Source organism: Epinephelus fuscoguttatus, linkage group LG20 (assembly GCF_011397635.1).
Source record: "Epinephelus fuscoguttatus linkage group LG20, E.fuscoguttatus.final_Chr_v1".
Classification (NCBI taxonomy): domain Eukaryota; kingdom Metazoa; phylum Chordata; class Actinopteri; order Perciformes; family Serranidae; genus Epinephelus; species Epinephelus fuscoguttatus.
Window position 1 is genome coordinate 25,032,825 of NC_064771.1, and position 24,043 is coordinate 25,056,867.

Here is a 24,043-nt window from a genome sequence, read left to right on the forward strand (position 1 = left end):
GAGTTCAAGGTGACATCTTCTAATTGCTCGCTTTGTCCGACCAACAGTCCAAAACCTAAATATATTTGTTTTACAAAGATATAAAACAAAGAAAAGCAGGAATTACTCATATTTGTTGACATTTTTGCTTAAAAAAAAAAGATCAGTTATCAAAGTTGCTGCTGATTTTTAGCGATGGACTAATCAATCTACTGATTGTTGCAGCTTTAGTATAGTCATAATTGTATCCTGTAGTCAAGGTCATATCTTAACGTAGTGCTTTGGGCACCATTTAAACAAAACAGGCATTTTATAATAATAACTAGCAAAGAAAAATAAGTTTTGGACGATGTTACGGTACATTGTATTCCCACAGGTAAAATAAGCGCATCAGAATTATTCTCACACTTCATGTTAACAGTGCATCTTGTGAATCCTCCATGAGCTCAGTAATCTCTGTCATTGGTTGGATTTAGAACATAAAGAAATACATAATCTACCAAATGAAAACACCAGTGCAGATATTGACTGATGTATTCTTGTTGTGGCACTGGTAATATTGTACACTATAGAGGTGACTCCGCTGCACAGCACTGGAATAGAAAACTTAACTTAACAGACCTATGCATTAAACATATTGTAGAATACAGTGTAACATTCATCACTGTCAAGGAGAGAGTTTGTATAAATTTAAATGCACTGAAGCGTTCAGAGCATTTTTTTCCCCTCCTCTTCCTTTGTCTATGAGTGGGAGTATATGTGTATCACTATAAAGCTGCCTCGTTCTTTGTAACACTGCAGAATTAAATATGAAGACTTCAACAACATGACGTTGTTGTTGTATTTAGCACGGGTCAGATTATTTAAAATAAGCTCAGCTATGAGGGCTGGAATACTTTGTCTCAATGTGACGTGAAGTCAGTTCAATAAAAAAAAGCCCACGCAAAAAAGAATTGCATTGAGATTTGTGGGAATAGCTTGTTCAAAGATGTAGCCTAGTTTAAAACCAATCATGGCCCCAAGTGCCGAATGTATTGGGAACCAAGACATGGCTGTGTAAGTGCCTGACAGTTTTAACATTAAAATAAATTGCCTAACCTTTCCAACATCCAGTGACAAAAACAGGAAAAATGAAAGATAATGGGTTATTATTCACTGAGGGATCCTATACATAATAATGATATCATCAATAATGGTACACTAGGGCTCGTATGCTAGGGCTCCTGTGGCTTTAAAAAAAAAAACATTTAATGGAATTACTTATTTTGAATCATCAGTCCTGGTCTGGTGTTTCGCTGTTTCAATGAAAAAGGGAGAAAGTGTTGTATAATCTGAGAGAGCGAACAGATCTGTTGGGGTGAAAGAAAGGAAAAGGGCTGAAACAGAGACAGAAAGGGACAAAGAGCAGGAGAATGTAACACGTTATAATTCTTTGAGGACTGTTTCCAACCTTCAGCCGTGAGTCAATTTGCCAAATAACACAAGCAGAACCACACAAAAGAGGCACATCAGTACCGGCTTAAAGTACATGGCAGTAAGTGGGCAATAGACTTACAAAGTATTGCAGCGCTCGCCTGACAAATGCAATAAACAGCATTATCCTTCAGAGGCGATGCTGGTGGTGGCGGCTGTGCTCCACGGCCCTGTGCCCACCTCCTCCTCACTGTGGAGGCCAGGGACAACACACAGCACTTGGGAGAGTCGAGGAGCAGTGGGGGTAGTGGTGCGTGGGGTGGAAGTGAGGGAGGGGGGGCGGCAAGGGGATGGGGGGTCTTATGGGTGGGGGGAGAAATAGGAGTTGCTGGTAGACCGAGACTGGCACCGACATGTGGGGAGGTGTGTGTGAGGCAATCTACAGAACAAATGAGGGCACTATCGCCTGTCATATTTCACATTTTCTTCGTTCTAAATAAGACAAAGACCATGTGAGCCGGGTGAGCAGAAAGCTCTTAGGAGGCATAAACAGCTGGAGAATGCAGCACCTCCACTGCACTGTGACCCACGCTGCAATAAATCTGTATAAAAGTGATTATGATGAGGCAAAGTGATCAAGCAAATGAAATATCTGGGCTTTAGCATATAACTCAGTGAGGTGAGGTGAGCTTTATAGCCCTTGCTCTAGGGGAGCCATACCTTGCATGTCCTGGGCAATTTGCTTCTCTTATTGCATGTTCTGTCTTTGCTTGGAGAGGGTTCGGCAATGTGAGCGTTGCATGTTCGAGAGCTTGCTCGTGTTGTTGTTGGGACGCTCGAAGACGGTAAAAATAAAGATTGGATTAATTTGTTTATAGTTGGTGGAGCTGGATGCATTCCTACCTCCCAGCGTACAATATCTCATGTGTTGTAAAACTATTTTTTTTCACCTGAGTGGTGAGTTAGTCGACTAGACAGCTGGAATATAAAGTTTATTTTCCTGCATCTGAGGTGGCCCGTCTCATAAGCAGATGCTTAGGATCCCTCAGCTGCCAGTGAATGGAAATGGAACTTTCAGTGGGTTTCTTTGTGTCATTGTTGCTTGTAATTTAAGTATTTGAAGATTTTATTTATTCATTCAACCTTTATTTAACCAGGAAGTCCCGCTGAGATTGAAAATCTCTTTTACAAGGGAGACCTGGCCGAGGTAGCAGCCAATCAGAACACATTTAAAATGCAACAAATACAACTTATAATACAAAAATCCACAGTAAAACAACAACTATTCAAACATAGTGGCCTGTCAAGAAAAACAAGCACATGTCTCTGTCACCACATTCTTTATGACGCCCTTAAATTTATCAGTGGATATAAGTGTTTCTAATTTTAGATCTTTTTGGAGATTGTTCCATGTCCAAGGTGCAGAGTAAAACCTAAAACCTGGGCTACAGATACACCACCTGATTGTCCTGTAGTGCTCCATATATATTGCACCTAAATAGGAATTTGGAAATTATGACAAATAGCAACAATTTGGAGATGCAGTGCTAAATTTACAGACTTAAACCCATTGTAACAAATGTGTGAATTACAACAAATTTTGAAATTTTGCAGATGCAACCAAGAAATTGTACGATGCAAAAAAAGGACAACAATTTAATACGATGTCATACTAAATTTTGGTGTGTAGGTGTTCATACAAATTAGCAGTTGACCAAAAAAATTGCAGTTGTTCGAAATTTGGGGGTGCTATAACAAAATTTGCAATTATAACAATGACATTTGAGAGGTCCTGAAATTTTCAAGTTCGGCATTTTGAGGATCTTCAAAAATCATAAAACATACCAAATTTTGTAATTATAACTAACAGTTTTGTGTGTGCTGTATCATATTTTGTAATTTGGGGACTTACAAGAAAACCAGGGAGTGTATGAATTGTGATTATTTGTTGTCATGCATATTTATTTAAGAGTACGCATGCAGGTTAAATGTTGCTGGTGGTGGTAGGGGGGATGGATTCAAATCCTGTTTATGGCCCCTGAAAACACTGGGACTGGCCCTGGCTTAGGCCACATAATTAATGAAATATTATTCTTGATCCCAATTTTAGCTTCCCGCAATAAAATGAACATGATTATCTGTGATACTGACGCGTAAAATGTGTCCTTTACTCATAGAAAACTCTGCTGCATATCAAATCAAGCGCTTCCTAAACTAACAACCAGACTCTACTTTTGGGGAGCTGCTGCTGCTGGTGCTGCAGGGTGTGCACGAAACACTGAGAAACTTTAGTGAATGTTAAAATGCTCTGTTTATCTAATTTTTATCTAATTTTAATTATGTTTTGCATATAGTAGATGCACTGTGAATAAGGAGTAGTTATTATGATGCAAAAATGAGTACATTAGAATTGTAGCACAGCATGGAGGTGAAAGCAGTGCTCGATTTATTAAAATGTAAAAGTGCCAAAAAATATTTTTTTCCGGTAATCGTGATCTCAATATTGATCACAGTAGTTGTGTTTAATATTTTGGCAATCATCATGCAGCTCCGGCCTGAATGCTGCTCTTGTTTGTCCCGACCACAGCACAGCACCTTGGCTTTTCCCTCCAGGCAGTTGCTCAGTGAGATTCCCGTCAGTTCAGTCAGTCAGTGTCCCAGTTCTCTGTGCCGCCGAGTCTATATAGTGATGATCTAGCAATGATAACTGGATCAATACCTCCAGCCATGTGGACAGCCGGCTGGGAGCTGCATCACTACTCTCACAGGCGACCGAGTTGCAAACACCTCGCCCCCCACCACCACCACCCATCCCATCCGATCCCATCCCAGCCCCCCATCCTTCCTCCTGCCGAGACTGCGAGCTTCACAACTCCTCTGACACACTTCATCTTATAATTTGATCAAGAAAAGTGTCACATTAAGCAGATCTTACAGTCATAAATGAGAAATATGTGGATTTTATGAACTGTAAATGAGTGCCCCTTCATGGATGGTTATTTTAGTGTCAAAATATATTAAATACATAGGAAGGAAAGGCTGTACCTGTTCACTGATTCCATACAGTCAGCACTGCGCTGTAGTTAGCTGTTTATCTTGTTACAGTTTAATTTACTTTGAAAAATCACATCAGATCCATTTCTTTTTCAGAGTATTTTAGCATAACCAGATAAGGAATAAACAGACAGATTTCAAAATATTTTCAAACAGAATTCATAAAAATACAGTCCTATATATGTGTGCTGGGAATAAATGTGAGCCAGCAGCATGGGTAGAACCGATGAGATGTTACTTGTAGAGGAATGAAATTGGTTAATACAAAGGCATGTCGGTAATAACAATGTCCTTTCTCCGGTGACAAAGACAAAGTGCCTGCGTTTGGAGCGTACAAGCGCAAGAGACAAGTGATGGCTGAAGGTAGACTTTGGGAGAGCATTTGAATTTCATGTCCAAGAAGAGGCAGCCCATCATTAAAAAACCCTAATTTCTGTGTCAGGTAGAGTTACAGGTAATCGATCATCTTGTCACACTGATTTATTTTTTTCTGCCCGTTCAAAGTGAATTCTACTTCTTTCCAATTAAACTTGTTGCTGAAAAAGAAAATGTCTCTGGCTATTAAAGGCACATTTTGCCATGTTAGGTCTTTTTCCACCAAAGGTAATTTCTGAACATTTGGAAGAAAGGAGCCCAAGGGAGGCTGTGGCTTCCAGGCAATTCTTCATGTAGAGCTGATCTGAACAAAGCAGACCTTTTGAGGTTGGACGTCTGTTAATGCATGTGCATAGTCTTCTGTCATTTGTTTAGATCCTCTTTACTGGCACTTGAAAAACATAAATGCTGCTAGTGGTTTATCATTTCCTGCACTAATTGTGCTGATGTCATAATTGTTACATATGTAGTTGAGTGCAGCATGTAAGATGTTAAAATGGATTAAGTAAGCAGTTTAAATTTTGCAGTTTCATATTTTAAATCCTGAAAACAATGAACAAGCACAGGATTTTAGTAATTGTTATTAATTCGTTTGCAGCAGCAGGTAGGAAACCTTAATTTTGAGGAATGGTGCATCAGCTGCAACTGTATAAATTCGAGGTGGCATGACTACTTGAGTGCTCCATTTGGATGTCAGTATTTGTTCGTATCAAGTAATTGCTAATGTGAACATGACTTTCATTTTCTTTTTTTAAATATTTAAAACGGCTAAAATCTTAATTCATTGTAGAGTTGCGCGCAATGTGTTTCTTTGCTCAGCCCTTTTGTGCCCTGCTGTCGCTCTCTGTTTATCATGAGACTATTGCTGCAGGAGTGTGAGCTCCACACTGGGAACAGTTGGTGAAAGTCTGCCTATGCATGCACACAAAGTGACAAGGCTAACTGTTAGCATCACATTGCTAACTTAACCTTATAGTAATTAATGGGTTTAATGACATGAGTTAATGAGTCGAGCCGTTTCGGTGTGGGTGTGAGTTTGTTGGGACCATTGAATGTCTTAGTGTCAGATGTTAGCCAATGCTGCTGTGTTAGCTCGTGCTAACCAGGCACATGTTCCACCAGGAGGACAGCAGCTCAGGACTCAGCAGATAGTTCATCAGGGCTGCGTCTGATTTATGTAATGGCAGCAACAGAAAGTTTGCTAATTTTTCTTTCGTTACCTATGGTTTAGTAGGCTAATTGAAGTCTTGCTTAATAAGTGATTTTCAAATTGTACTTGTTTCTCTTCTGTTTCTGGCCAGTTTACATTCCAGTTCCTACGTTACTTTTTTTTTGTGAGCACTTGAGTGCTAAAATATTTTAATACGAATGCTCAAATATGGAAGTTACTGAAAATGGCCATCTCTAAAAAATACATAAAGTATGTACAGCCATTTAATATGATTCCATTTGACTTGACTACACACAATGAGGCGGCAGTGTGGTTTCACCAAAGGACTGATGCTTTAGGTCTCGAGAGAGGCTTATTTTGGTTTAACTGCTCTGACAGCTTCACTCAACCTGACACTCCTGAAGAGCGGCTCCGGCCGTGACAGTGTGCGCCACCAAGGCATTGGGATATGTCTGCATAAAAGCCATTTATTGGTACATTTCTAAACGTTAACGGTTGTCAGCTTCGGTTTCTTTAAAGACCCTTGGCTCACAGGGGGGATAAAACGCCTGTGCTGTTCTGGGGAAATACTCCTCTGTCCCTGACAGACAATGACAAAAAACGCCACCGCTTGTGGCCTCCGCCACTAGCACTGAGGTTTCACATGGGAGCGAGTGCTCCTTTGTCCCTGGGTCTAATTTATTTATGTGGCTAATCTTCAGGGGGTGGAGCGGCCATGCTCAGAGGTGTGTCATTTTACAGGGGGGACCCACCGGAAGGATCAGTGACCTTGCAGAGACATCGCCATAATCGCGTAATTCGTTTCAATTAGCACACAAGATCTGTCTCAGCTTGAAACCACATAAACATGGATTATCGAGGGACACGCCTTCTCCCAAAAAAGTCCCAAAAAGTTTGTAGTGCTGTACATCACCTATCACATTGGAGCACTTAATTCCTCTCCCATCCATCACTTACAGTTGCAGTCAGGAGATTCTCAGCAGAGAAGTTAAATTACTTAAAAATAGTTTATCAAAGTGCGAGACGTTAGGAGACGAATTTCAATTTGACTTTATTTGAAAGTTGTAGTCTGGTTTAACATGAGAGCTGCATCGCAGGGCTCCCATAAGAGTCAGTGTCAGAGCCAAGACTGCATTCATCCTTACCCAGCAGCATTTATTTGGACAGAGGTGCAATGGCAGCAGAAAAAGAGTGGAGGAGATGGAGCCTTGATTAGCAGCAGCCTTCCCAGCATGCTCTGCTATGACAAATGACTGACTGCGAACAATATCTAAGGCGATCAGGATAAAGTACCAACCATTTCAAGGCTCAGCAAAATTCTAATTCTAATTAGACTTTGCACCACACACCAAATAAAAATTGTTCCCATGGCATTTTGGCCTATCAACTGTTCCTCCGATCGCTGAAACAAAACGAATAAAGAAAATGATTAAAGTGATAACAAAGGCATAAAATTTAAATTATTGAGGCACCACATCTGGGATCTGTATGTCACTGCGCTGCCATTTTTACCCTCTCATTCAGCACTCCATTCTTTCTGCATGAGAGAGGCTGCAAAACAGAGGGAAGCAAGGAAAAGGAGAGAAAGAGCAGGGAGAAATTGTAACATTAAAAGGTAGAAAGCGAGAACGCAAATAGGCCTTCAGCTTTAGCGTTATTAATGACTCTTCAAAGATCTCCGACTTTTCCAATCTCTCAGAGAAGCGCATGAAGGAGTCTGCAGATGAAGCTGACCTTCAAAATGTTCTTTGGTCTTTAGTTAAGAAATTCACTCGCCATTATGGCATCATTAAGGAAACAAGGATAAAATTACTCCATGGTTAATGGCCTATAGGATCCCCCACCAAAATTTGTTTCAGATCTAATAAAACTGTGCTTAACACACTCGAATGAATTATGAGGACTGTTATGCAGGGTATTAAAATGTGGAAAATAGATTTTCGAGAGCTTGGAGGACTGGACTTTTCAAATCAGATAGTAGAATGGGATTTTCTGGGCAATAAATTCCACCATGTCTCAATTTAATTTCTTTCAGCTCTTAAATCTGAAGGTATGATTTATCGTGTGGTTTTGATCATCTTTAAAATACACCGTTCACTGTAGCCAACTTTGCTGTTTCCAAGAAGAACACATACCACACTATACATACACGAACACATATAATAGCTTGTGTTCAGACGTTTTACTTATTGAACCACATTAAGGAAAGCAGTGTAATTAAAAAGACATGTATTATTTGAGGTAATAGCTTATTATTAAGACCTCAGTTTGCATTTACATTTGCTTAACATGCTGTCGAGAGAGAGGATGCAGAGCTGGTTATTAGCATATCGCATCAGAGGGGAGAGAAAGCAGGCAGGAAGCTGTTATGGAGAAAAATGAAGCTGCAGGCTACTGAGGCTCTTCATTGTCTCACATACAACCACATCGCAAACCTACAGAACTGTGTCATTTGCACCTCTTATTACCTGCTATTGTAATCCAGACCTCGATGCCATCGTGAAATACAGACTTATTATAAAGAGGGGGAAAAGTTAGCCCAAGATGGTGCCACAGAGAGGTGGTTTGTGTGGTAATGGCATTTGCTCTCTTTAAACTTTAATCTTTCCTATTAATTCCCTGCAACTGGAGAATGTACGAGAGTTAATGTTCCATGAACGTGTTTCTCACTCCGCAATCTCTTCAAGCTAATTACCTTCAGGTGCTAAATGGTGGGAAATTGCCATCCATTTGGATGAGAAAAATTTCACCTCCTGCTCCCTAGTGAAACATTTTTTTGCCGGGCACATTAAGGGAAAAAAAAAAAAGAGGAAAAGAGGCAGGCCTCCACCAAGGTAAACAGTGGTCATAAAACTACCTCTTCCTGCTCTTTTCTGTCCTCCTGTCTGAAACAGGAAACCGTAGTCCCTCTCTCCCACCACGTTGCTTACCGGCGGAGGTCAGGTAGAGGTCAACAGGTGCTCCTCTTGACAAGGGGAATGCAGAACAGATGTTTGATTGGCATGAATCATCTATACTGCCCATTAGAAACTTATGATGTGAAAGGATAGGACTCCTGGTGCTAGGACACTTTTTAATTTGATGTCTAAACAGGAAGGAGATCTTCAAGTTGCTGCATTTTTAATTAGACTCCAGTGGTTGAATGTTTGGTGTCAGTCAATCAGATTTGTCCTTCAGATCTGTTGGCAGACGGCATGTATTTACTGTGATTTTATTTAACTTCCGGACCTATATTTATAAAGTTTCACCATCATTCCTATCTATTATAATGACATTTTACTGTATTAAGCAGCAGTGTGTGTAGTGACAGTGTGTATGGAGACATAAGCCAGATTTCCACTCACATGAAGCTCAAATTTTAGCCACATTTCTAGAAAATCTGAAGAAAAAAAAGCAAATTAATGCATATTTCCATTAGAAATGTCACGAGAACCTTTACTGAGGTATGAAAATTCTGAGAACTCTGCCATTAAATGCCAAAGTAAGACGAAAAACGCTTAGTAGCAGAGGACCAACAACACATGGAAGACAGCAACAAGTGCAGCAGCAACAGCTCTGCCTCGACTTGTCAATAAGAAAGGTGTATTTTCCTGAGGCCAACATATTTGGTAATTCTTTGCAAAGGGAGCACCGTGTATTTACACCATGCTACAAAGGTCAGCAACATGACAAGATGCTTGAGCGTCTATTCTGCGTTTGGTGTTTCTGGATGCCGAAAATTGACAAATGTCAACTTTGGCTAAAACGCTGCACTTGTCATTGTCGCTTTTTTCCCAGCTGTCCAACCACAGTCAAGAAGATGTGGGACAAATAGCCTACCATAGAGACAACAACTGTTACATCATACATGTACAAGTGCTAAACAACAACAACAACGATGGAAGAGAAATATGTTACTCTACTGTAGGCTGTATGTTAATATATGAGTCCTTGCCCACTAAATCTCATGGACCGACATGGTCTAACTCTTTGCCTTTGAGGCGGATCATCAGGTATTAATAATAGCATTTCAATGTAATGTAGTTCAAATGTTTTTAGTGAAGTAGTGCATGTTTAAGTACATTGGATTCATTTACTTATTTATTTATTATGCAGTGGTATTAAATTGGGTATCGAGAATCTTGCAATTTCACTGGTATCGTTATCATTGACTAAATTTCTGGTATCATGATGTGCCTATTTTCCGTCCATTACTGCTTTGTGAACATTATAAGTTGGTTCATTTAGATAAAAAAAACTGGTGCCACTTTGGTGCCATTAAACCATTGCAGGAGAAGAGGGCGCAACAAGATGACAGAATTAAAAGAACGCATGTCAAACCTCAAACAGTAGAAGAAGTGATGGAAATATGACGTTTATCTTTATGTATTAATTTGAGTAACTTCACAGTTGCTTCACACACATCTGATGTTTTCATCTGCTGCTATGTTTGGTTTCTCCAGTGAAGCTAAAGCTTCAGTGGATGTTTAAGTTGCACGCTTCATGTACGTCTAAGTCTGTTTATATCAGTTTGTTGGATTTTGCTTTTACCCCAGACCAGGGTGTGAACTGCAGGGGTGCTGGAGGGAAACTGGCTCATTTTAATAAGACATTAGAAATATTGATAATATGCAATTTTTTTCAAGCATTTATATTTTTCTATATCTTTATCATCATGGATCATGCATAAAATTAGGCTGTTATTGATGTATGCTAATTTATTGATTCGTGACTCCTGCATTTGATGTCTTAATTTTGCTACAGAGAAATTATTGCGCCCATCTGTATGTTGTAACTTAAAACAATGTTAGTGAGGACTTGAGCCCTTGTAGGCAGTGTTGTGTCTTGTCTCAAGCTATTTTGGTATTTGACCTATCTGTGTGTTATTTGTGCCAATCAAGTTTAGAATATAGGACATCACTACTGTAGAGTATACTGTGACCTGCTTTAGTTGGCTATATTATCTAATACTGTGAAGTTTGGTTTTGATACCAGGTGTAGAGGTTTGATGTGGCCATGAACTGATTAATTTAAATCAGATGTGCAAAGCACGTAGGCCTACATGCTTGCAGCTTTGACTGTATGTGTAGGACAGGAGTCATAGTCGCCACATTCAAGCGCACACGGAGCCAAACGTAAAAACTTCTTGGTGATACTTCAAGATTTCCTCTAACTTTTATATATATATATATTTATATATATATATATATAAGCGAGTCGAAAATGTTTTTAAAATCAGGTGGATGGAAAGGCATTTACAGACACAATTCTACAACAAAGTGCACAGGACAGCCACACAAGTTTTAAGACACATTTTGTCCATATATTGTTGAATTTGATAGTGGAAACAAAGCTGACTGCACCTGAGATGTGTGTCATATTGTAGTTGTCAATTGCATTTTACATATGCAACTGCAGTAATGAAATTAGGTCAAAGTTAAAACCTAAAGTAGGTCTGCACAGTTTGGGCAATAACCTTTTTTCCACTTCGAAACAAGTTGTTTAGATGATATAATAAAGGACTTGTTGAAAAGTCTGTCTGATTGCTTGTGTGTAGCGGTGCTCTAGTGTTAATATTTAAAAAAAAAAAAAAGTTGCCAAAATTGTGTCAGTGAGACCCGGGTTAAGAATAGAACTGTCCCCTGACGTTTCTGCTCAAACCATATGTACTATTTTATCTTCATACACGTTGTAGTTAATTGTTTCCGTGCTGCTTGTGGAGAATCAAACCACTCTGACAGCCTCAAACACCCCAGTCCATCCGACTGTATTCAGCCCCCTGTGAACTCCATATGAAACCCTCACGGTGCAGTTCAGCGGGTTCTCAGAAAGAGTCAGGAAGATGCATCATACGAGGGGAGTAAAAAGGCCAGCTGGGATGGGTGGGCCACATTGTGATCACTCACCTTCATCCCTGATTTGTAGTCATTATCCCTACCAGCGTTTGAAGATCAAAAACAAGGACAGGGAGAGTGATGGGGGACAGAGAGAGGCAGCCGGAGAAAGAGAATGGGGGAAATGAGTGAAGGAGGGAGGGACAAAGAGACGGCTCGATGTATGTGTGCGTGTGTGTATGTGTGTCTGTCCCAGTGACTGCCATTTGCCCCTGTTTGGTGGATATAGGAGTGTCGGTGGCAGCGATGTTGGGGAGTGGGTGGGGTTGGGAGGAGGGTGGATAAGGGTGATAGCACCTTAAAACCAACCAAGCTGCAAAAGCAATGAATATTAAATTCACGCCTAAATAGCTGGGTCTATGTGAAGCATTACTGTATTATAATTTTAGATTTGTCACCGATGGGATGCAGGTTTGAGTTGGAACAACAAGGCACGTCAAAGCAATCTCCACTCCTCTGATAACGGCACAGCTGTAAATTGATAATCTTATCATAAATTATTTCGAATTTGGCTTTTGGTGGTCTTGCAATCGGACAAATGCTAATAAAGTGTGTTTTATTTGTGCTGGGAAGTGTGATAAGGTGAGACAGTAAAAATAGGAACATATAACAATTAGAGGCAAATATAATTTCTCTTTACCCATCCATGTCCCAGGCAGAGTGTAAATGTTGAAGGACTCCCATCAGGCTATTGTATAAATTAGCCAAACCCTTACTGTGCCGAAATCTATCCCCAACTGTTTGAGTGAGAAAGCAGAGATTTTTCCCTCCTTTTTTAGATTTAATTATCTTTTGTTGTTCTTTTTATCTACCTTCAAGGATTGTCCTCAGTGGGGGGTTAAAAGAATGGGAAGTGGAAAAGACGAGGGGGGTGTCTGATAGCGAGCGCCGGGTATGTAGGGCTAGTTTGTCCTCTGTTTGATCTGATTCCTTACAATGACACAGCGGGAAATTAAATATGAAACCGAATTAAAACCACTACTTAATGAACAACGGGGAAACAAAGTTGGCTCCCTTCCAAATTAAGTGAAAGTCTAACTTCTCCTCAGAGCATTATCTCTTTAGTTCAGCTTAGTCTGAGGTAATTTTCGCTTCATTTAGACGCAACATTTAGGGAAGTGTTTGATGATTTGTAATAAAATCCCAATTTCAAACCATTTATTTTGCAAATATATCTGGAAATGGAGCAAAACGTGAAATCTGGGCTTGAAGTGTAAAATCCAGCCGTTTAATTCCTCCACTTTTTGTGTGATGTATTGGAGGTGAGTTCTCCACAGAGGCGAGCCGTCCCACGTATTGATTTAACAGACCTTCTGAAGGAGCTTTGCCTCTCTCCTTTGAGAGAAACAACACATGTAGAACATCAGCCGAATTGGTGTTGTTAAATAATTTAGTATCAACCTATACTGTATGTGCAGTCATTCAAGTGAAGGCTGGGGTACAGTACAGAAATAAAACATCGTTATTGGCTGTTCCATTTGTTTCTTGTCTCTGGTTCGTTGTGCTGTACTTCTGCTGCTCTCAGCTTTGGAAAATATTGCAGCATCCAAAATATTTGGCAACACCTGAGGTTTTATTATTTTTGTACTTCATTAAACATTTACATGTATATGAGTTGAACAAACTCGGTCATATAACAGTCAAATACAAAAGTTAAAGTTCACCCCAAACTTTACATATTTATCCTCTTACCTGTAGTGCTGTTTATCAATCTACATTGTTTGGGTGATAGTTGCACAGTGTTTGAGATATCGGCTGTAGCGATGTCCACATCCACCAACCATATCACTGCGCAGAAGGTAGCTTTATCTGCTCATGGACGAGAGGCTCTTGCTTGTGACAGTTTGAGATGTAAACATTAATGGCGTCTTCCTCAGCTGAGCTGTAACGTTAGCTAGCTCTGCGGTGCTAGTTGAGCTGGCAGTAGATGCACTCTTCCTTCTGTGTGGTGATGGGTGGGTTCAGTAGTTAGAAAATAGTTCTTACATGAAACTGCTTGCAAAGCAAATCCAGGAAATAGAATTTAAATTAGATTTTTTTTCTTAGTCTCTTAATATTGAGCAGCACATCTCCACAGTTAAGGTGCCTGTTAGTAACACACCTGATTGAAGTAGCTCTCGTCCAACCCACATTCTTTTTTTCATTCAGAACCAAACCTGGAAATGAAGTTAAGACAAAATACCACTCGTGAATCACCTTTTTATGGGGGTCAGATCCAAAACAGTTACGTAGGCAGAAAATATTCCTATATTTCCTAACATGAAACTGCTCATAACAAGGTCTGTGGATTGTCTTGAGTAACTGGGTCATGATTTCTGGAAAGAGACATTGCTGTTGAGTTTTTCAAATGTATTTTTGGCGCTTTGAGCACCACAAGCTGAGTGCCATCTAGGAGAGAAGGCAGACATCTCTACGGCTGATAACTCAAACACACAGCAACTCACACCAAAACAATCTAGATTCATAAATAGCACTACAGGTAAGACACAAAATGTATACTTTTGATTTTAAGGTGAACTGTCCCTTTAATGTTATACAGTACATCTAATTTTTCTTTCACTTTCTACCCCAACAATATCATCCAACCTGTAAACAAATCAGCAGATTGTTTCACTCCTGACAGGTGGAAATAAGCAGGAATAATTTCAAACTGAAAGAATACTGAATGTAACAAAAACACTGTCAAATGACGCCTTTGGCAGGTGGAACTGCTCCCCTGCCAAACTGTCACCATTTAGGCCCCGATAACGCAGGTAATTGCATTTCCAGAAGAGCAGGAGCAGATGAAACATGCTGTGGACAGATACTGCTGGCACACTGGCCCCTTCTGTTGGAAAATTTCATTTTTCCACAAGGAAGCCATGAATGCTAAGGCTGAATCCAAATCCGTTTTTCCGCACTTTATCAGTGTGTGGCCCACCAAGTGGGGAGATGGAGGTAATTCATTCAGCTGAGACTCACCACCCTAATCCAATTTCCAGCCTCCCCCAGCAAGAGATAATTACAAGTATTAAAGCTGTTAGGACAGGGGGGAAAGGGCCCTCTCTCTGAAACTCTGCTGCAGGCCCTGGAAATATCGACTGAGCGGGGGGATTTCTGCTGGGAGAACTCAAGCTAAGGTATTGTTCAAAACTAAGAAAGTGTGTTAACTAATGAGGCAAAGGGATTCTCAAGGTATAAAAGGACACCCATAGCCACATGTCATTACAGACCCCAGGACTTTTTTTTTTTTTCCTCCTCGTGCATCACTTAAGCCTGCACGAACAATTGGTCATTTCATGTGTAAAGACAAGTAGGGGTTCCTGCACAATCAGTATGCATATAATAGTCCTTGGAATGTCTCATCTCTTTTAACTCCATATGAACTTCATAAGCAGACGTACAGCACTTCACTGTCACTACAGCTCTTTATGGAATACTCTAAACTCAAGCTGCGACACCTACAGCTTTTTACAATCACTAAACACAGTTAGCACATGTACCATTACCCAATCCATGTTGCTTTAACAGTATATGCAGTCAGTTAACATCCTCCTAAAATGCTTAAATTGTCTATATGTAAATCTTACCCAGTACCAAGACTATAGATCTGTCTTGTCTTATATACAAATGCTAACAACTTAAATATAGTATAAAGCCTCTATTCTTGCAACAACCGCAGATAAGAGGTTGATTGAAACAGCTGATAAGCACTGATGAATAGATTATTGACACATTGAGAAACAGAGGATTTAAATAGTGTAAATGGACCAAGCCCACCACAGGTGATTCCACTCCTCAATGTCTCAATCTGAGACACAGCCAGGTGTTGACATTTATTCAATTACAAGGGCATGTAGAGTAAAAAAAGAGACTTTAGGATGGAAAAACAATGTCTAGAAAAGGGAGAGGAATAGCTGTACCAAGACTGTCTGAAACTTTCAGTTTTCCCCTGTCTGAGCCTTTTTACTGTATTTGCGCGTTTTATTTTTACACATTTGGAGGCACAGGACTTCTGTGTTGGATTTTTTTGTTGATCACTAGCAATAATTTCAATACTAAAGCTTTTACTTCAGCGATTTTGTCACTTACTATTTTTTTGTGATGTACATTCTATAAAGCAGTGGTTTCTAACCTGGATATCCTGAACCCCATTGGGGTCGCTAAAGCTTAACAGGAGGTCACGAGGCCTTCTTGATTTTTGTTTTTATCTGTTTTGAAAGCTTGGTAAATGGCACACATATTATTTTCTGGGCATATATCACGTATATCCACAAGGCACATATTTTTATAATATGGAGGTGGACTACAGTACATAAAAAAAACCAATAAGTCTGAAAGGAATGTAAGGAAACAAACTTACACAAACATACAAACAAACAATAACATGTAACACGTGTCCTCATACATCACTCTACAGGGTCACATAATCACAGAGCAGGTTCATGATTATGTAGGCTCATATTCTGAGATGCTCATTGCATTAACCCATTAGGGCTTCTTGATTTTAAGGGGTGTAAGAAAGCTTAAAAAACATAAAAATATATTCAGTGGACTTATATCTCAGAGTTTCATTCATTTCTATGAGGAAAACTAAATAAAATTTGTTATTTTCAATATTTAGATTTTATTATTCAAGACAGACTAAAAAAAAATCACAGGATAAGAGATAAGAGGGAGCAGAAAACACTGAATTTGTCAAAAAAGAAGTCTCTTAAGTTTGTATGATTGTTAAAAATAGAAAAATATATACATAACATAAATAGACAATAATTGTAAAAAAGATCCTAAAAATAACAGGAATTCACAGGAAAATCTGCTCAAAATTCACCCAGAACTTTCAATTTACACAAACGTCCTGCAATTATGTCATTCAGTGTTTGGGGCAATTGTACATTTTCAGTTGTTCTGTACTGCAATGCATTAAATATATTATAAAATATCCCTAAAATTGGTTTAATCTATGACAATAAAAGGCAGTCCCTTAAGGATAAAGTTTGGGAACCACTGCTATAAAGTAAAAATGACTCATTCACTTTTAGATAGTGTGTTGCCAAAAATTTAAACATTTAACACTCAACCCCCAAAAATGTAGAGTAGTTTACAGTAAAAGAAACAATTGATTTCAAAAAGTAATGGAAGTAATGCAGTTTTTGTAATGTCATCAACAGTATTTTGAAAGTTGTGCTATGATTGACTGTTTGTTTCCCTTACATAGAAAACATGCTGTGTTTTGAAAGACTCATTTAATGTTGTATTGGGTTTGCCGTGTTTTATAGAGATAGTGTCTGCAGAGAAGAATTTTTTTTGCATTTTGAAATGTAGAGTTGGTATTTAATGGACAAAATTTGGTGGTTTGGGGGCATAAAATGACCTATTAGGTCAACTGTGTGATGCAGTTGAGTTGCTGTGTTTAGAGTTTAAAGTTTAAGTATAGGTAAAAGCACTTGCTAACATGCGTCTAAAAAAAATCTCACTTTTCACTGTTTGTCCTACCCTCAGCCACTCCAACACTGCAGCCGCACCTACACCCAACCAGTGGTAAGCTACACCTTTTCATGTCTTTGTAGCCACAATAGAGGACTGAGATTGGAGCAGCACAGAGGGTTTCTTTTTTTTTCCTCTTCTCCGCTGCTTAAACTTTGACTCCTCAAGGAGCGGAAGCTGCAAAAAAAGCTCTAATTAACGGAAGCAGAGACGCTCCTGCGCTCTCCCATTCAGCGCCCCACAATAGACAAACCCGTGAAGCAGAACCGAGAATGGAATATCGGAGGAATGAATGGAAACGCACCCAAATAAGAGACCCGACATCACCCCTGTCCACTCTCAGCTGCTGCTCCTTATTGTTTATCTCTGTTGAAGAGGGTCTGCCACAGGAGTCCCATTCTTTATTAATTACTGAGGATCAAAGAGGCAGAGTAGAGGCATGCTGACGTAAAGAAATGAGTTTTATATCATCCGAGACTACTTGTCTATAAAAATGTTTAGTTACACATAAGTAAGAACTTTTTCTTTGAATCTATATCGTGCATTTGGACACATGGAAGATCTTAAGCATTCTGTTAACTAGTAGAACGTGAGAAAATAGTCAGAAATGTTGCATCTAACACTGTTAAAACTACTTTAAACTTTGTCTGGACCTGCACCAAAAACAAATTGTTCCTTGGCCCTTTGCCTGACCTCACACCGCTGCAATCTGTCACAGGGTTTTTGAGATATCCCAGTAATTAAGAGGAGAGGCACAAGCAATAACTAACACCAAGCAAACAAAGAGGAACTGTAAAACAGAATCCTATCGGTGAATATTATATTAAAGGGTGCCATATAACTGATGAGTTTCAACCCAACAAGAGACGAAACTTTCTTTCGTCACTTTAATGAACACTTTTCCATGTTTAGCCGCGACAGTGTAACTGATTCTAATTACTCGAGATAAAAAAAAAAAACACCCTCAACATTGTTTTTCGTAACTCACATTTCGGAGACGTCCCACAGCTCCATGCATATTATTACCAGCCATTTTAGAGACATGTTAATCCAATTAATGAAACTCAAACTGGTCTTTTCCCATTACTGTTTAGGTGTGTTCAGGCGCCAAAATGTGAGTCACTTATCTCCGCTTTGAACGTCGTGGTAATTGAAGGAATGATCGCGAAATGTCTCTGCAACAGGTTCCATCAAAATAGATGATAGGATGCAATGTTTTCTCTACAGGATGGTTTATTGCTGCTCTGACCTGGTTTTAGTCAGAGAAATTCTTCTGCTTCTGATGCAATCCAGTGTTTGAGGTCATTTTTACCCCAAAATAGAAACAATAAGTACCGACAGACCGTGAGACATGTTGTTTTGAGACATTAATCCAGCAGTTAGACTACCAAATGGGAGATAGATGTGCGACTATATCACTAGGTCTGAGTGTTTTTGTGTAAAATGTATTTTTAGATATGTAAGGGACACGATGGACATTTTACATCGCCAGCATTGCACAGGACGTGTGTTTGAAGGTGCACATACAAGTGTACCTTTGTGTTTTTAAAGGGACATGTATGACCATATGCAGAACAATTAAATCGTAGGCAACTGGACATTTGATTTTGTCTAGAAGACGTTTCGCCTCTTATCCAAGCGGCTTCATCAGTTCTCAACGCAATTGTTGCCAAAATGGAATTGACCTGGATGAATGAGAATATCCACAGACATATGCAGGGTTCATTACCTGTGCCGACCCGAGTCAGGCTGGGTTCGGATAACAAATCGGAAGTTTTGCTTGGGCTCTGTTCGGGTTCGGACCAATTGACATGCTGCTGTGTTGTGCTATGGCCTATTCAAGTACTGGAATTTGTTATTTACGTGACCTGAACGCAACACAGGCTCCGCTCCAATTGAATGTGTGTGCTGTGTGTTACAGCAGCCTTTTGATGGTCATTTACACCCTGTCCATGTATGATCATGGTAAACAGACAAGCTGTAACCATGGCAACAATAACTGTGTCAGGTAACAAACTGCGTCGGGCTTGGGTTGGGTTTGGTCTTAAAAATCAGAAAGTCTGTTTGGGTCTGGCTGGGCTCGGTTATAACTGTCGTGGACTCGGGTCGGGTTCTGTCAGGAAAATGCGACCTGAACTGGGCTCTGGTTCATACACATTTTCACTGACAAAGTTTCAAAACTTTTCCATGAGTTTTCAAGGACCTATGAAAAAAAATCCAATACCGTTTACAATAAATAAAACAAACTGTACAGTATACCTTACTCCAAATGTTAATGATTGTGTGAAAATTGTCATCATCGTACCTTTTTTCAATCTCTAATAGTTGGTTATGTTCAAACTATGGACATAGTCATACAAGCACTTACAGCAGGGGTGTCAAACTCATTTTAGGTCATGCGTCTAATTTAGCTGTATTCGATTTCAAGTGGGTCGGACCAGTAAAACCACTGTAGAACAACCTAGAAATAATAACAACCTTCACAGTTTTTCATTTTCTTTTAGTGTAAAGAAGCAGGCCTATATTTTAAAGACATTTATCTATTTACATAACAGATGACGAACAGCCTGAGATATCTAAAGAATAAAAGTTCAGTTTCAGCAACATGTCTCAGTTTCTCCACATTCAGTCAGTCTACTAATCGCTGTCATTACATTTTTCCATACATTTCCGCAAGTGGAATCTATTGAAGAAGCAGGTTAACTTATCCGCACCTTACAAACCATTTACATATCTAAAGTTTTGGCGGTACCTTCGCTGTAGGGTTCCACCAAGTCTGATACAGATTCTTTTGTACTAAATATTTTGGATAATATTCAATATCTTTAAATATGAGCACAATAAATATTTATTGGTTTTTTTCAAAGAACTGTATTGTGGTCAGGGTGGAAAAGCCTCTGAAGCAGCATTTTACATTAAGAAAGTTAGCTCAATGTTTAAATTGCGCCTGAAAGCCGCACGTCTTGGCCTGCACAACTGCTTTAATATTAGGTGTGCAAAGTAATCGGATTGGAAACTTGGGCGGGCCAGTTCTGGCCCTCGGCTCGTATGTTTGACACCCCTGACTTAGAGTATATGAGTCTGACACTGCCTTTCAAGCATGAGAGAAATCAGAACTGATTTTACTGAATTCTTACACTGTATTATTAATGCATTTGATTATAAACTCGTTTCTGGATTAAGCTGTGAAAAACAACGCAGCAACATAAGAATGTAGGCATATGCTTTTAAGCCTTAGAAAGGTTATCTACTTCAACAACTATTTCATTACACACAACAAAATTCCATGACTTTCCAGGCCTGGAGAGTGCGATTATGAATTTCTGTGACTTTTACAAGTTTTCCATGATCATGGGAACCCTGCGCATGAATTTCCTCCAGTGGGATAATGAAGTTTACCTGACCTGACCCAATAAGGCAAGGCAAATTTATTTGTATAGCACCCTTCAACAACAAGGCATTCCAAGTGCTTTACATGGGACATAAAAGACATTGAGACAAGATATCAAAAAAACACACAGCAAATTAAAAAGACACATGAACAGGGTATAAAAAGGGTACAATAAAATAGCTTAAGAATAAGACAGATTAAACAGGAGAACAAACGTTTCAGCACAGCTACAGCGATCTGAATGAAAAGTCCCAAATGTGGTTTAATAGAAGGCAGTGGCAAACAGAAAAGTCTTAAGCCTTAAAGTCATGGAGTCCTAATACACTGCCTGGTGGCTATGCATGATTATTTTCATTGTCAATCTACCAATTATTTTTCAATTATTGATTAGTTGTTTGGTCTACCAAGTGACAGAAAATGGTGAAAAATGCCAAAAATGATGTCCTCAGTGTCTTGTTTGGTCCTCAACTCAAAGATATTCAGTTAATAGTCATAGAGGAGGGAAGAAACCAGAAAATATTCACATGTTAAACGCTGGAATCAGAGAATTTCGACATATTTTCTTCGAAAAATTACTCAAATGTTTGTTCAGTTATCAAATTAGTTGACGATTAATATAAAAGTTGACAACTAATCAATTAATCGGTTAATTGTTGCAGCTCTATTATACTGTACTTGGGATCAATGGTTGCGAATCACAGGTGTAGTTCAGTTGAGGAATGATCTCACAGTAAACAGTGCTCCCCATTTAATTAAATTGGGTATAGTTAATTATCTGTCTCCTTTACAGTAAACAGAATAGAGTTTAAGAGTGGTATATTGTCGCTAAAGGTGCAGAAACAGCCTGGCTCCTCGTGTTATTTGAAATACTGACATTACTGTTCTTTACTATGAATGTTTACTTTTGTTTGCAAGCTTTATTTCCTTGAAATATTACACATCCTTGGCCTGGTGCAGGGGGGAAACTGCAGCGAGGGGGTCCTGTGTGAAGTTTTTAATATGTCACAGGCGTAGTGCTGTTTGGAAATGCAGTGTATTTTACTCAGCCCCCAATAATCTATTCTGTTCAGCCAGGCGCACACATTGACAAATGTTTCCAGCATTAGGTATTTACCTAGTGGAATGTAATGGATGTAAAGAGTTTGAAAACGCCTGGCGCACTAACAGCATGGGCAGTAGCAAGACTATCTAGACTGAGGAGAAAATACACTATTCAAAACAGAATCAATGGCTCTGAAGGATGGTGTGTTTGTGTGTGTGCGCGCATGTGTTTGTGTTTAGCTCCCTCTGTATGTATGTGTGTACATCTGTTTGTGCTCTAAAACGCTGACTGCAAACTTACCATAAGTCACTCCAGACACGGTAATAGTTTCAGCAAAATCCATGCAGTGGAAATGTAAATATTTGTCCTTACGCAAAGACAATGTCGAGGCGTTAAGTGTCACAAAGTATTCCTGTCTGAGAGAATGAATGTGTGCTGCTGCACAAGAGTTCAGTGGTGAGAAGTTAGAGGAAGAAATGCAGGCTGCTGAGGTCATCTACCACATTTAGGTAGAACATTTAGGCAAAACAGCATATTAATTTTGATTTCTCTCCAATTTATAAATTGATTTTTCAGTTGTATTTTCTCTACGCTGAACAACTATTGATGGTCTAAATCGAGGGGAGAGAACCAGAGTGGCATAAGAGACATTTTGGGTGCTAGGGAGTTGTATATATCACATGAAAAGCTCTTTATACCACCAAAACAGGTACTCTAAACCAATCCAAGTTAAATCAGTAACCAAAAGACTTAACACTGAACTATTTTGGCTGCGTGTGAGTGCACTTACTCACTAAGATAAACGTCAAAATATCCTTCCTTAGGTATTTTGTCATCCACGTGTTCACGCAGTTTTAGTTTTAAATATTAAAAGTAATAATTAAAGTCACGACCAAGACAAAAGGTGGTCTGTTTTTTTTTTGTTTTGGCTGTCCAAATTTGGTAAATTGGCACTTACCCCCTTCTGGTTTTCATGTGGTGTTCAAAGAGCCACAAGGAATTACAATTCTGCTGGGGACATTTTACTTCACTTCTCTGATTTTATTTCTTGTTCATAGCCCAAATAGAGTCAATAGTCAGGGCTCAATAAATGAAAAAGTTGAATTTTCAGGAAGAAAGAAATACAGTTTTGTTTTATAATGCTTAAAAAAGCCTTAACTTAATGTTTATGTATTGTCTGTCTACCAGTACATATGTGTTTTACAAGTTGAAAAATGACCAAAAATAAACTAAACTAAGATGCCAAGACAAAACCTGACCTTGTGTCCCCAGGGTTCAGTGTCGTTTGAAATTTTCAGTACCATCGCTCAATAAGATGTTGTTTGCACACTTGTTTGTCGTACATTTGTATATTTATGTATATTTTTATACTTCACTTTGCTTACATTTTGTACTTACATTGGTTAGTTGTTTTTTCATTGAGTATTTATTTAAGGTCAAATTCATTTATTGTCCAATGTACAGCACTTGCAAAAGCAGTCGTTGCCATAGATCAAGTTAGGTCATCTCTCACACTGGTATCTTATTCTGTATGTAAATATGTGTGAAGTTTTAGTAGTAAGCACCATTTGAGGATGGCACCTAACAATTTCATCACACTCCCATAATGACAAAGTTCTTGAATCTTAAATATGAGCACTTTCATTTAATTTTTTGTTGTGTACCCTCATCCCTCCCCTCCATCCCCATATACTGTAATTAACAGAATAGACAGACAAGCAAGCAAAAGAGCAAATAAAGGACTTAAAACTGCACTACACAAACCAAAGCCAAACAGAACAAGACAAAACAGCAAAACAAAACATACACATATACCATACTTTATGATATGTATATATATATATATATATATATATATATATGTATATATATATATATATATATATATATATAAAGGCTCTAGCCACAGAAGTCCAGGTCCAAATAGTCCAGAAAATATCCAAAATAGAAGTATACATTTCTTTGCAAAGTATGTAATGGTAATTAATATTCTGCATTTTTTTCCAGATCTAATTGGAAATCTGGCATATAATTTAATAAATACATACAAGGATCTAAATGAATTGTTATTTTTTTAACAGATGACATTGCCAAACATGTGTGAATGTTCTTTCCTCCACTTTTATTTGTAAAACAAAATACTATTTTCTTTTAGCAAAGTAAGTTCTTGATAAGTTTCTGTTGTAGCGAGTATACAGAACTAAGAATCTTTCAGCTTTCAGCACTTGACAGTCTCCAGTTATTGATACCTGCCACCATAGATGCATTAGGTCTGTACT